The sequence below is a fragment of the Manis pentadactyla genome, chromosome 16 (genome assembly GCF_030020395.1).
Source record: "Manis pentadactyla isolate mManPen7 chromosome 16, mManPen7.hap1, whole genome shotgun sequence".
Classification (NCBI taxonomy): Eukaryota; Metazoa; Chordata; class Mammalia; order Pholidota; family Manidae; genus Manis; species Manis pentadactyla.
In genome coordinates, this window is record NC_080034.1 from 40,915,597 (window position 1) to 40,927,762 (window position 12,166).

At 38.2% G+C, this 12,166-nt stretch overlaps 1 long non-coding RNA gene across 2 annotated transcripts; it reads left to right on the forward strand.

The window, feature by feature from the left end:
• Positions 1-364: 364 nt before the first annotated feature.
• On the forward strand, positions 365-5,401 carry LOC118933418 (uncharacterized). Of its 2 annotated transcripts, none has more exons than XR_008994475.1 (3): positions 365-923; positions 1,179-1,813; positions 4,792-5,401. It is a non-coding gene; the product is annotated as an uncharacterized LOC118933418 (long non-coding RNA). The 2 variants fall into 2 exon arrangements; XR_005033108.2 differs by lacking the exon at positions 4,792-5,401 and having other exon boundaries at positions 1,179-1,395; positions 1,629-2,296.
• The last annotated feature ends 6,765 nt before the right edge of the window (positions 5,402-12,166 follow it).

Below are 12,166 nucleotides of genomic sequence, written 5' to 3' on the forward strand. Positions count from 1 at the left end.
ATTTGTTCTTTCTTTTGTGAGCTTTTGGCATATTTCTGTGTCGTCTTATGATGAGCCTGGCTTTGGAGTTTTTCTTATTGTTCCTATTTGGTACTCTTTGAGCACTTTATCCTGAGGTCTTTTATCTTTCTGTAATATTGGTGAATTCACTACTCATTACTTCCTTGAATATTATTCTCTCTCTCTCACTTGTTTCTGTCCTCCGTTTTGCCGACTCTTATGTTTGTGATGTCTCTAGTCTTTCCCGCCCTCTGCAAGGAGGCTTCTCTCTTTACGTAGACCTCGCTGGTTATCCTTCAGCTCTGTACATCCTGCTGCTTCTCCCATCCCCGGTATTTGTCACTTATACTGCTAACACTTTAATAGCTAATATTAACTATTTTTTTGAATTATGGGTTTTGCTTTATGTTGTTGATAATCTTTTAAGTGTATTTACCATCTTATTTTAAGTTCCTGATTCATCTTTTTCACTACTCTGTGTGATAGTGTATGGTGTTCAATTTGTTATCTGTGTTTCACAGCGGTTTTAGTCTTTCGGTGTCTAATTCTGTGGGTCTGTGAGCTCAGGTCTCCATGAAGACAACAGCCGTTTGTGAGGTAATATGTAACGGGAGAGAGAGGAGTCAGGCCCTGACGGTCTGTGTCCTCCCAGGTCCAGCCTGGATCTGGTGAAGAAGCACTGTGGCTCTCCCTGTTTGCAGTTACTCTATCAGCCAGCTTTTAGGAAAAGCACAGCTGGGTGTAATCTGTGTTTGCAATCCACCAGCTGAGAGGTGGGGCAGAGGTGGCAAGAATGGAGGAGTGAATACCCCAAAGCTCACACCTAGTTTTATCTGTTCCGTGACCTACACGGTACTAGTGCTGCTCTGATTCCTGGTCCTGTGTGAAGGGGAGGCAAAGATGGACCCAAAGAAGTGAAGGAGGTAAGAGTAGAATTTAAAAAGGTCTTCCCGTAGCCTGCCCACCCACTGTAGTTTCCTTCCCAGGATGCAGCCCTCCCCACTCCCTGTCGACATACACAGTCTAAGGCAGCAATTCTGCCTCCTGGCAATTTCTAAATATTTCCCATTTGTTGTTTCATTGTTGCTAGTTTCCCAAATGCTTGCTTCCGTTTGCCAAAATTAATTTTGTGTGAGGGAACCAGGAGCCTGAATCTACCTTTTTGCTCTCTCAACAAGAAACTGGAAGCTTTATTTCTGGTTCTCCAAGGACAGAGTGGCAGGTGACACTCAACAGCTCACAAACTTCCTGATCCCCAGTGTCCTGCCCGTGTGGCCCGGACTAATGGACTGCCATGCTCGTGCCTGGTGCCGAGTGGGGTAATGAGTGGGAATTCTGATCTGTCTATGCTCCAGGGATAGGAGAGAACGGGAACTTGGAGATTCATGACGTAAGGTGTGTGGTACTGAGTAGGAGAGAGACATGTTTGTGTTGAGCACTTTGTACTCCATTGAGCCCTTACTGGACGCACTTTCAGGAGGGTTTTAGTTCACAGAATCCAGGAGAAGTGCTTCCAGCTGGGGCCTCCAGGAGGTGGTTAGGTCGTGGGGGTGGAGCCCCCCTGAATGGGATTAGTGTCCTTGTAACAGAGACCCCACAGAGATCCTCTGCCCCCTGCACTGTTTCAGGAGCCCATGAGAAGGCACCACTGTGAACTGGGAAGGGGTCTCTCACCAGGAGACCATGCTGGCACCTTGACTTGGACTTTTCAGTCTCAGGAACTGTGGGAAATAAATTTCTGTCTACAGGCTGCTCTGTCTCTGGTGTTTTGTTATAGCAGCTCAAATGTACAAAAAGCTTTGCCGGTTAAAAGGTATTTAAGCACTTACATATACACATGTATTTATTTATAAATATCGTAAGTTATCCACATGTGCTAGTAATACAATTTGATTACACACACTATAACACATATCAATAGTTTAAAAGCTGCCAAGTAAATCTAAATGGAAATTCCAGTATTTCCTTCCCATACTCCAAAGGATCTCTTCTGCATGCCCTACAGCGTGCACACTCCATTTTGAAAACCAGTGCTTTAGAAAACAGTTCGTGCCTGTATATAATTAAATGTAAATGAACTGAATAAAATTCAGAAAATGAAATGTATTCAATACATAGTTCAAATAAAAAACATTTGCACGGGCTATTAAGAGGCAGACAACACAGGACAAAAGAACACAGTGGAAAGAAGCCCAGGATAAAATTTAAACACTTCCTCTGGCAAGCTGTTTTCCCACCCTTGGATGGGTCTTTGCTGACATCTACTGGCTACAATTTGCCAGTGATTTTACTTGACCTTAACTACACTCGCTTTCGCTTGCTTCATCTACTTAAATGGTGTCCTGTCAGTGCTAAGGAGAAGCTAGAGCTTAGAGAAACCAGAAAAAGCTTGCAGAAGGCCACACCACTACTTGGGGGCCATTATTTTAATATGCAACAAACTGCGTGTGATTATTCTTTTCCAGAAGGAGTTATTACAGGCTTTCTTAAAGTAACAAGCCTCTCTCTGCTATCCAGAAACTATTCAAGCCCTTGCCCTTCTTCTGGAGCAATTACTAAAAGTTCCTAGGATTCTTCTCCTATCTATTCTAGAATTTTTGGGGAAGAATGGCAACAGCATTTTAGAATAAGCTGTTGGGCCCTGGGCCCTGGAGACCCCTACCATTTCTCTATCCTTTTAATTTCCAGCTTCCCCTTTATTTACACCACTCAGGAGTTCTGCCTAGTCACCATGTCATTTAATTCAAAATTGCAGATTTAGTTTTTGAAATGTTTTGAAATAATTTCAAATCAAAAGTAATACCTGCTCATACCAAAATTGCAAACAATCTAGGCTAAGTGGGAGGAAATAATCACCTTGAATTCTTCCACTCAGAAACAGCTATTGTTAAAAAGGTGACAATTCTTTTGGGAATCCTCCCATGCCCAGGCATAATGAGAGGTAGGTATATAAATAGGCAGAAGTAAGTGCGTGAAAGATTGATTTTTATTTGGAGTTAATAGGAAAAGAATGGAATGGTACTAGAGGGATTGCTGAAATTCAGGTAAATGTTTCTTCACTGTTGAAAATACCAGTTTCTGAATTATTTCTGAAGGCTAAGAAAAATGTATAACAAAAATTAACCTAATGAAATTCTCACAAATATGCTTAAATTGACATAAACATAAATGTTCATTGTGGCAAAAACAAATGAAAGCAAACAAAATCAAGATAAACACAAAAAAGCACAATCAGGAAACCAACATAAATTCCATCAATAAATCAGTACATTGTGGCACAGTCATATAATAGTTCACAATATAGCACTTTAAATGGATGAACTTGAGTTACAGCTGTCAACACAAAACTATAAAATATAATGTCGAATGAACAAGAAGTAAAATACATAGATAACATTTTATTAAACTTAGAACTGTGTAATACTTTATAATGTTCACAATTTGCTTAGCAAACACAATTTGCTGTTCACAAATGCTTAGCAAAAGTGTTAAGACATGCATAGTAATGATAAAATGGACTTCATGCTGGGTGGTCACTCACATCTGGGGAAGGAGAAAAGGAGGTGGAAGAGTCCAGGGGCACCAGTGGTATTAGTCATTAATATCTTAAAAATAGATTTGAAACAAATAAGACAAAGTATTAAGATTTAATAAAGCTGGGTGTTTGGGCAATGATGCTCATTAATCTTTATGTTTAAAATTAAAAAATTTAAAAAATCAGGAGATTGGAAAACGAATGGATTTTTAAAAATATGAAGCATAAGAATGAAGTCAGTTGTTGACATAATTAATAATATCTGATTCTGTTAGATCTAGCCAGAATTAATTAGAACTTATTCTGTTATGGATTATAAAACTACAAAGTGTGACCAGGAAGGCAGATATCCTGTAACAAGAAGCATGAAGAACGTGGAGTACATTTTATGTTGTGATAATTAATATTAAATATTTCTAGCATGCAGAAAATACAGGGAACAATACCCGTGCACCTACTACTCAAATACAGCTGTGCGGTTTGCACCCGGCTTCAGTTCTACCTTTTTTCCCCTTCTCCGTGCAGTCACCCGTTTAAAGTTAGTGGTATATCATTCTTTGTTATGTTTTGAGAATTGTCGTCATGAAATATGTACACTTAGTTTATTTTAATGGTTGTAAAATACAATATGAATACAACACAATGTTATTTACTAGTTTATCCACTGATGGACATCCCTAATTACTAAATACAAACAAGGCTGCAATGGACATCTTTATGCATACTTCTTGGGCACATCTATGAGAGATTCTCTAGGGCTGTGGGGCATACCAGTAGAAATAGATTTGTTGAGTTGTATGAAATTTGCACCTTCAAATTTATTCTGCATTGTATATGTGAAGTAAGTAGTTTAAAAAAGCAGGGAAATGAATTAACTTTTCCACCAAGAGTATATGCAAATTCAGGTTTCTCCATTATCTCTCCACTAGTACTTGGTATTGTCATACTACCTACTCTGAGATAACAAAGTTATTCTCCTACACTGCTTCCAACAGCTTTACTTTTTTACATTTAGACCTTTAATTCATCCAAAATTTATTTTTGTGATGGTGTGAGGTAGGGATCTGATATTTTTCTTCTCCCGTGGAGACAGCCAATTTTCTTCGAACCATTAACTGACTTGCCCACCAGTTCTCAGAGTGTGGCCAGAGGATCCCTGGGGAAATGAGAGCCTTGAAATTCTTTGAAAGAGTCCACAAGGTCAGAACTATTGATGATACTAAGATGTTATTTGTCTTTTCCACTTTCACTCTCAGGAGTAGACAGAGTTCTCCAGAGGCTACAATGACTTCTGATTACATCATTTCTCTAACAGTGAATGAATTGGGTGCTGTATATTGTATTTACTAGGATGTTCTAAGGTAGTGAGTTTAGTATGTAAAAATGTACACTTTCAGAAATGAACTCTGTTCTCAGTATTTCTAATGTGCTCCAACCAGCTCTCTTCAGTTACATCTGCTTTAATCTCTATAATCTCATTATCTTTCAAGAAATCATTATTTTTAAATCCCAGTGTTTTTCCTGCTTTGATACAGAATTAAGTTTACCTTGTTTTACAATATCAAGATATTTTTCAAAAACATTGTTATTTTATATTCAAAATTTTATATGAATTGTATTATTTTAGGATTGTTTTATTCTAAAATAAAAGAAAAAATTTTTATAATCCATTTTTCTTATGTATAAGGATGGATTGTTGGTTTTAAAAAGGAGGTTAGAAGACCAGTTTCTCAACCTATGTCTATGTTGCCTGTGTCTGAAAAACATGAAACTGATCAGCAAGTTCTCTAATTCATGGAAAGGAAGAATATATTTCAAAGAAACTGGGGAAACTTGTAAATATGAAAAAGAATGTCAAAAGGTATCTTTCCTTCAGCTTTACATATGTTAATAATTTATCTTAGAACATTTTCAAAAACGAATGTGGTTCCAGTTATGCTGCACCATAATTTGGGATCCAATCATTCAGGGTTTAAAGAAAAGGAATGAAATATTTTACATGTAGAGCTGACACTGACAAACTCTTAGAAAACTTTGACAGGGTAAGTTATCAAGTTGTGTCAGCCAGAGGAGCTTACCCAATAGCAGAGAGACGAATCAAGCCTTGTACGATGGCATTGCTGAACGCCTGCCGGGTGAAAAATCAGCATAAGGAAGCACAGCACTGCCACTTTCCAATGATGCAGTAACTTGTCAAATTAAAAATTCAACTGCAGTCATAAAAGACTGAGTTAATATCTCATGTGAAAAATTGTGCCTTTGCCTTACCAATGGACTAATCTGTTGATGTGCATGGATGTGCTGTTTTGCTCACACTTATTTTGTACCCAGTGCCAACTAATCATTGCTTTGTAACAAACACAGGGGTGCTGAAACATTGACAGTACTGTATAATCTTTTTTGAATCTGATGGTTTCTTCCTCAACAACCGTGTTGAGATTTGCAGTGATGGTGCAAAACACATAGTGGGTAATAACCTTGATACGCTTAACACAAATCAAGATAATGGTATCAAGCTGTATTAATAGTCATTGTATTCTTTACCGCCACATTCAGTTTTCAAAAAGGTGGCTTCACTAGGGGATGTTCTTGATCAATCGGTAAAAATTATTTTTGCTAAAACTCAACTGTTGAGTCCATTAAAAAATTAGTCTGTGTGATGAACTGAGAAGGGCCAGTGAAGCACCACACACAGTGGTTGTCTATAGGAAAAACACTTTGAATCGCAAGCTGAACTAGCTAGTTTTTTCATGAAACACAATTTTCACTTGGAAAAACAAACAAATGACAGAAAACTGGTTATTCACACTTGCGTGTTTGGCAGCCATTTTCTTCAAAATGAGCACAGTAAGCCTGTCCCTCCAGGAAAACAACTAATCATATCTGTGGCCAACGACAAAATTGAAGCTCTCACCTGAAAATTAGAACTTTGGGAAGCCTGCAACTGCTGCTGTGGGACACTTAAGAACTTTTCTGATGAGATCAACAACAATGTTAATGAATGTGATCTTTTGATACTGTATAAATTGTGTTACTACTTCAAATATCTGCCTAACTCTGTGAACTGATGTTTTCTAAAGACCCATGCATGACATTGCAGAATCACGCATGCACAAAAGATCCTCTCAAAGTGCAAGGTTGGCCAATAGATTTCAATACTGTCCTGTCATTTATTCCCTGAACCAGAAAGTATAGACTCACTCTACATTCTTACATCTCCCTTTCCCTCAGCCTCTTCATTTTATTACTCAAAAGTTTAGTGAAATTTCACCTCCCAGACAGCTGTAAGTATATTCTTTCCTCTTTATTACTATTCTAATGCCTTCACCCAGTACTTTGGTGATTTTACTTGTTCTATAATAAATGTCAGATCTCTAACAGAGCATGCCAGGCATTTCTTGTTCTTGCCACTGCCCACTTCTCCCACTTCTGTTTCACTTTATTCTCCAATAAGTGGATCTGATTATAACTCTTTTTTTTTTTTATCAAGGGGGAGGAATTGGGGAGGGTGGTTGGGAGGGAGATTGGGATAAAGGGGCACAATAATAGCAATCACAATTAAGTTGGTCACAGGGATGGTATTACAGCACAGAGAATACAGTTAATGATTCTGTAACATCCTACTACATTGATAGACAGTGACTGCACTAGAGGGGGTGAGGATTTAACAGTATGGGTAACTGCTGAACCACTGTGTTGTATACCTGAAACCAACATAAGATTGTATATCAATGATACTTTAAAAAAATCAACTATATTTCTATATACTATCCATGAATATGTGGAAATTGAAATTAGAAACCCAAACCCCAAATAATTGTTTAAAAAATGCAATTCCTAGGTTTAACAGGCAAAATATGCACAGAATTCATTAGGCTGGAACTTATAAAATGCTGATAAAAGAAATCAAAGAATATCCAAATAAATGGAGAGGGAGACATACAATATTCATGGATTGGAAGACTCGACATAGTAAAAATATCAGTTCCTCCCCTGTCATTCCCACCCCCATTTTGATCTCTAGGTTTGACATGATTCCTATCAAAATATTAGCAAGATGCTTTTTTTTTTTTTTGTAGATAATTATTTTTTATTGCAGGGTAGTTGACACACAGTATTACATTACATTAGTTTCAGGTGTACAACACAGTGATTCAACATTTATATACGTGACAATTCTAGGTACCAGCTATCACCATACCAAGCTGTTACAATATCTTGACTATATTCATTACATCCTGGTTACTTATTATTTTACCATTGGAATTGTGTACTTTTGTTTTTTTTTGTGGGGGTATCTCTCATATTTATTGATCAAATGGTTATTAACAACAATAAAATTCTGTATAGGGGAGTCAATGCTCAATGCACAATCATTAATCCACCCCAAGCCTAATTTTCATCAGTCTCCAATCTTCTGAAGCATAACATAAAAAACAAGTTCTTACATGGGGAACAAATTCTTACATAGTGAATAAGTTCTTACATGGTGAACAGTACAAGGGCAGCCATCACAGAAACCTTCGGTTTTGCTCATGCATTATGAACTATAAACAGTCAGTTCAAATATGAATACTCATTTGATTTTTATACTTGATTTATATGTGGATACCACATTTCTCTCTTTATTATTATTATTTTTAATAAAATGCTGAAGTGGTAGGTAGATACAACATAAAGGTAGAAAACATAGTTTAGTGTTGTAAGAGAGCAAATGTAGATGATCAGGTGTGTGCCTGTAGACTATGTGTTAATCCAAGCTAGACAAGGGCAAAAAAACATCCACGTATGCAGAAGATTTCTCTCAGAACAGGGGGGGTGAGGTCCTAAGCCTCACCTCTGTTGATCCCCAATTTCTCACCTGGTGACCCCCCTGCGACTGTGCCTGTCTTAGGTTGTTCCTCCCTTGAGGAATCTTACCCGTCTCTGGCTAACCAGTCATCTTCCGGGGCCATACAGGGAAATGTAAAGTTGGTAAGTGAGAGAGAAGCCTTATTGTTTGAAATGGTTAGCTTTTTATTTCTTTGCATATTTATGCCCTGTGGCTTCTATGCCAAGCATTTGCCTTGAGGTGTCTTTACCACTTGGAAGAATTATGATACTCGGTAAATTCGACATGTGGCATGAGTTCTATTTAAAGATTGTGATTAGGTAGGAAGAAGAAAAGCTATAGAAGTAGCAGGCAGAAGAAAACCTGGGAAGATTGATTATTTCTTTGACATATCTTCTTGTAGAGTAACTTCAGCATGTATAGGTTTTAAGCTACTACTTAAATTGCGCACACACATTAACATAATAGGAGTATAGTTACATAACCAAAGCATACCTGTAATTACCAGCCATCTCCAGTGAAACCAAGAAAACCAGTTAGGCACCTTAGGCATTTGTGAAAACTTATCTATGATATGGTGGATATTGTCCAACTGAGCTTGAACAGTCTGAGAGAAATCAGACAAATTAAAACAACCCATTCCTGGGGAATGTTCACATCCCTTATGTTCTTTTAACAGTAAATAGTCTGTAGTTGTAAGATTTTGGAATGCTACAATTTGCACTTCTCCGAATTCTTGATTGAGTTCCAACAGTATAGATCCAGTCAAATTTGTTGTTTTACTGTATGCACAGGCCAGCTTAGATATCTCCTTCCTCATTCCCATGGCAAGTCCAGGAACTGGTGGGATGAGTGCATCTACAGCTGTAGCAGTGCGTGGATCTTTGTTGGGGTTTTTTGATGATCATCTTCTGGCATGAGTCTTCCAGAGAGTGCTGATGTTGGAAGTTCTTTTTCATATCGTATCTTAGTTCATTTTTGGGGTAGCCCAATTAGGCTTTGATCCTCTGTATAAACACAAACAGACCCTTTGCCTACACTTTTATATGCCCTTTATACCCTTGTGTAGAACTCGTTGGAGGTTACCACACAGGAACTGCCCTTTTTTTTTTCTTTGTTTTTGGTATCACTAATCTACACTTACATGACGAATATTATGCTTACTAGGCTCTCCCCTATACCAGGTCTCCCCTATAAACCCCTTTACAGTCATTGTCCATCAGCATAGCAAAATGTTGTAGAATCACTACTTGCCTTCTCTGTGTTGTACAGCCCTCCCTTTTCTCCTACCCCCCCATGCATGTTAATCTTAATACCCCCCTACTTCTCCCCCCCTTATCCCTCCCTACCCACCCATCCTCCCCAGTCCCTTTCCCTTTGGTACCTGTTAGTCCATTCTTGAGTTCTGTGATTCTGGTGCTGTTTTGTTCCTTCAGTTTTTCCTTTGTTCTTATATTCCACAGATAAGTGAAATCATTTGGTATTTCTCTTTCTCCGCTTGGCTTGTTTCACTGAGCACAATACCCTCCAGCTCCATCCATGTTGCTGCAAATGATTGGATTTGCCCTTTTCTTATGGCTGAGTAGTATTCCATTGTGTATATGTACCACATCTTCTTTATCCATTCATCTATTGATGGACATTTAGGTTGCTTCCAATTCTTGGCTATTGTAAATACTGCTGCGATAAACATAGGGGTGCATCTGTCTTTCTCAAACTTGATTGCTGCGTTCTTAGGGTAAATTCCTAGGAGTGCAATTCCTGGGTCAAATGGTAAGTGTGTTTTGAGCATTTTGATGTACCTCCATACTGCTTTCCACAATGGTTGAACTAACTTACATTCCCACCAGCAGTGTAGGAGGGTTCCCCTTTCTCCACAGCCTCGCCAACATTTGTTGTTGTTTGTCTTTTGGATGGCAGCCATCCTTACTGGTGTGAGGTGATACCTCATTGTAGTTTTAATTTGCATTTCTCTGATAATTAGCGATGTGGAGCATCTTTTCATGTGTCTGTTGGCCATCTGTATTTCTTTTTTGGGGAACTGTCTGTTCAGTTCCTCTGCCCATTTTTTAATTGGGTTATTTGTTTTTTGTTTGTTGAGGCGTGAGAGCTCCTTATATATTCTGGATGTCAAGCCTTTATCGGATGTGTCATTTTCAAATATATTCTCCCATACTGTAGGGTTCCTTTTTGTTCTATTGATGGTATCTTTTGCTGTACAGAAGCTTTTCAGCTTAATATAGTCCCACTTATTCATTTTTGCTGTTGTTTTCCTTGCCTGGGGAGATATGTTCAAGAAGAGGTCACTCATGTTTATGTCTAAGAGGTTTTTGCCTATGTTTTCTTCCAAGAGTTTAATGGTTTCATGACTTACATTCAGGTCTTTGATCCATTTCGAGTTTACTTTTGTATATGGGGTTAGACAATGGTCCAGTTTCATTCTCCTCCATGTAGCTGTCCAGTTTTGCCAGCACCATCTGTTGAAGAGTCTGTCATTTCACCATTGTATGTCCATGGCTCCTTTATCAAATATTAATTGACCATATATGTCTGGGGTAATGTCTGGATTCTCTAGTCTGTTCCATTGGTCTGTGGCTCTGCTCTTGTGCCAGTACCAAATTGTTTTGATTACTATGGCTTTATAGTAGAGCTTGAAGTTGGGGAGTGAGATTCCCCCCTACTTTATTCTTCTTTCTCAGGATTGCTTTGACTATTCGGGGTCTTTGGTGTTTCCATATGAATTTTTGAATTCTTTGTTCCAGTTCATTGAAGAATGTTGCTGGTAGTTTCATAGGGATTGCATCAAATCTGTATATTGCTTTGGGCAGGATGGCCATTTTGACGATATTAATTCTTCCTAGCCATGAGCATGGGATGAGTTTCCATCTGTTAGTGTCCCCTTTAATTTCTCTTAAGAGTGACTTGTAGTTTTCAGAGTATAAGTCTTTCACTTCTTTGGTTAGGTTTATTCCTAGGTATTTTATTTTTTTTGATGCAATTGTGAATGGAGTTGTTTTCCTGATTTCTCTTTCTGTTGGTTCATTGTTAGTGTATAGGAAAGCCACAGATTTCTGTGTGTTGATTTTGTATCCTGCAACTTTGCTGTATTCCGATATCAGTTCTAGTAGTTTTGGGGTGGAGTCTTTAGGGTTTTTTATGTACAGTATCATGTCATCTGCAAATAGTGACAGTTTAACTTCTTCTTTACCAATCTGGACTCCTTGTATTTCTTTGTTTTGTCTGATTGCTGTGGCTAGGACCTCCAGTACTATGTTAAATAACAGTGGGGACAGTGGGCATCCCTGTCTAGTTCCCGATCTCAGAGGAAATGCTTTCAGCTTCCCGCTGTTCAATATAATGTTGGCTGTGGGTTTATCATAGATGGCCTTTATTATGTTGAGGTATTTGCCCTCTATTCCCATTTTGCTGAGAGTTTTTATCATGAATAGATGTTGAACTTTGTCAAATGCTTTTTCAGCATCTATGGAAATGATGATGTGGTTTTTGTCTTTCTTTTTGTTGATGTGGTGGATGATGTTGATGGACTTTCGAATGTTGTACCATCCTTGCATCCCTGGGATGAATCCCACTTGGTCATGGTGTATGATCCTTTTGATGTATTTTTGAATTCGGTTTGCTAATATTTTGTTGAGTATTTTTGCATCTACGTTCATCAGGGATATTGGTCTGTAGTTTTCTTTTTTGGTGGGGTCTTTGCCTGGTTTTGGTATTAGGGTGATGTTAGCTTCATAGAATGAGTTTGGGAGTATCCCCTCCTCCTCTATTTTTTGGAAAACTTT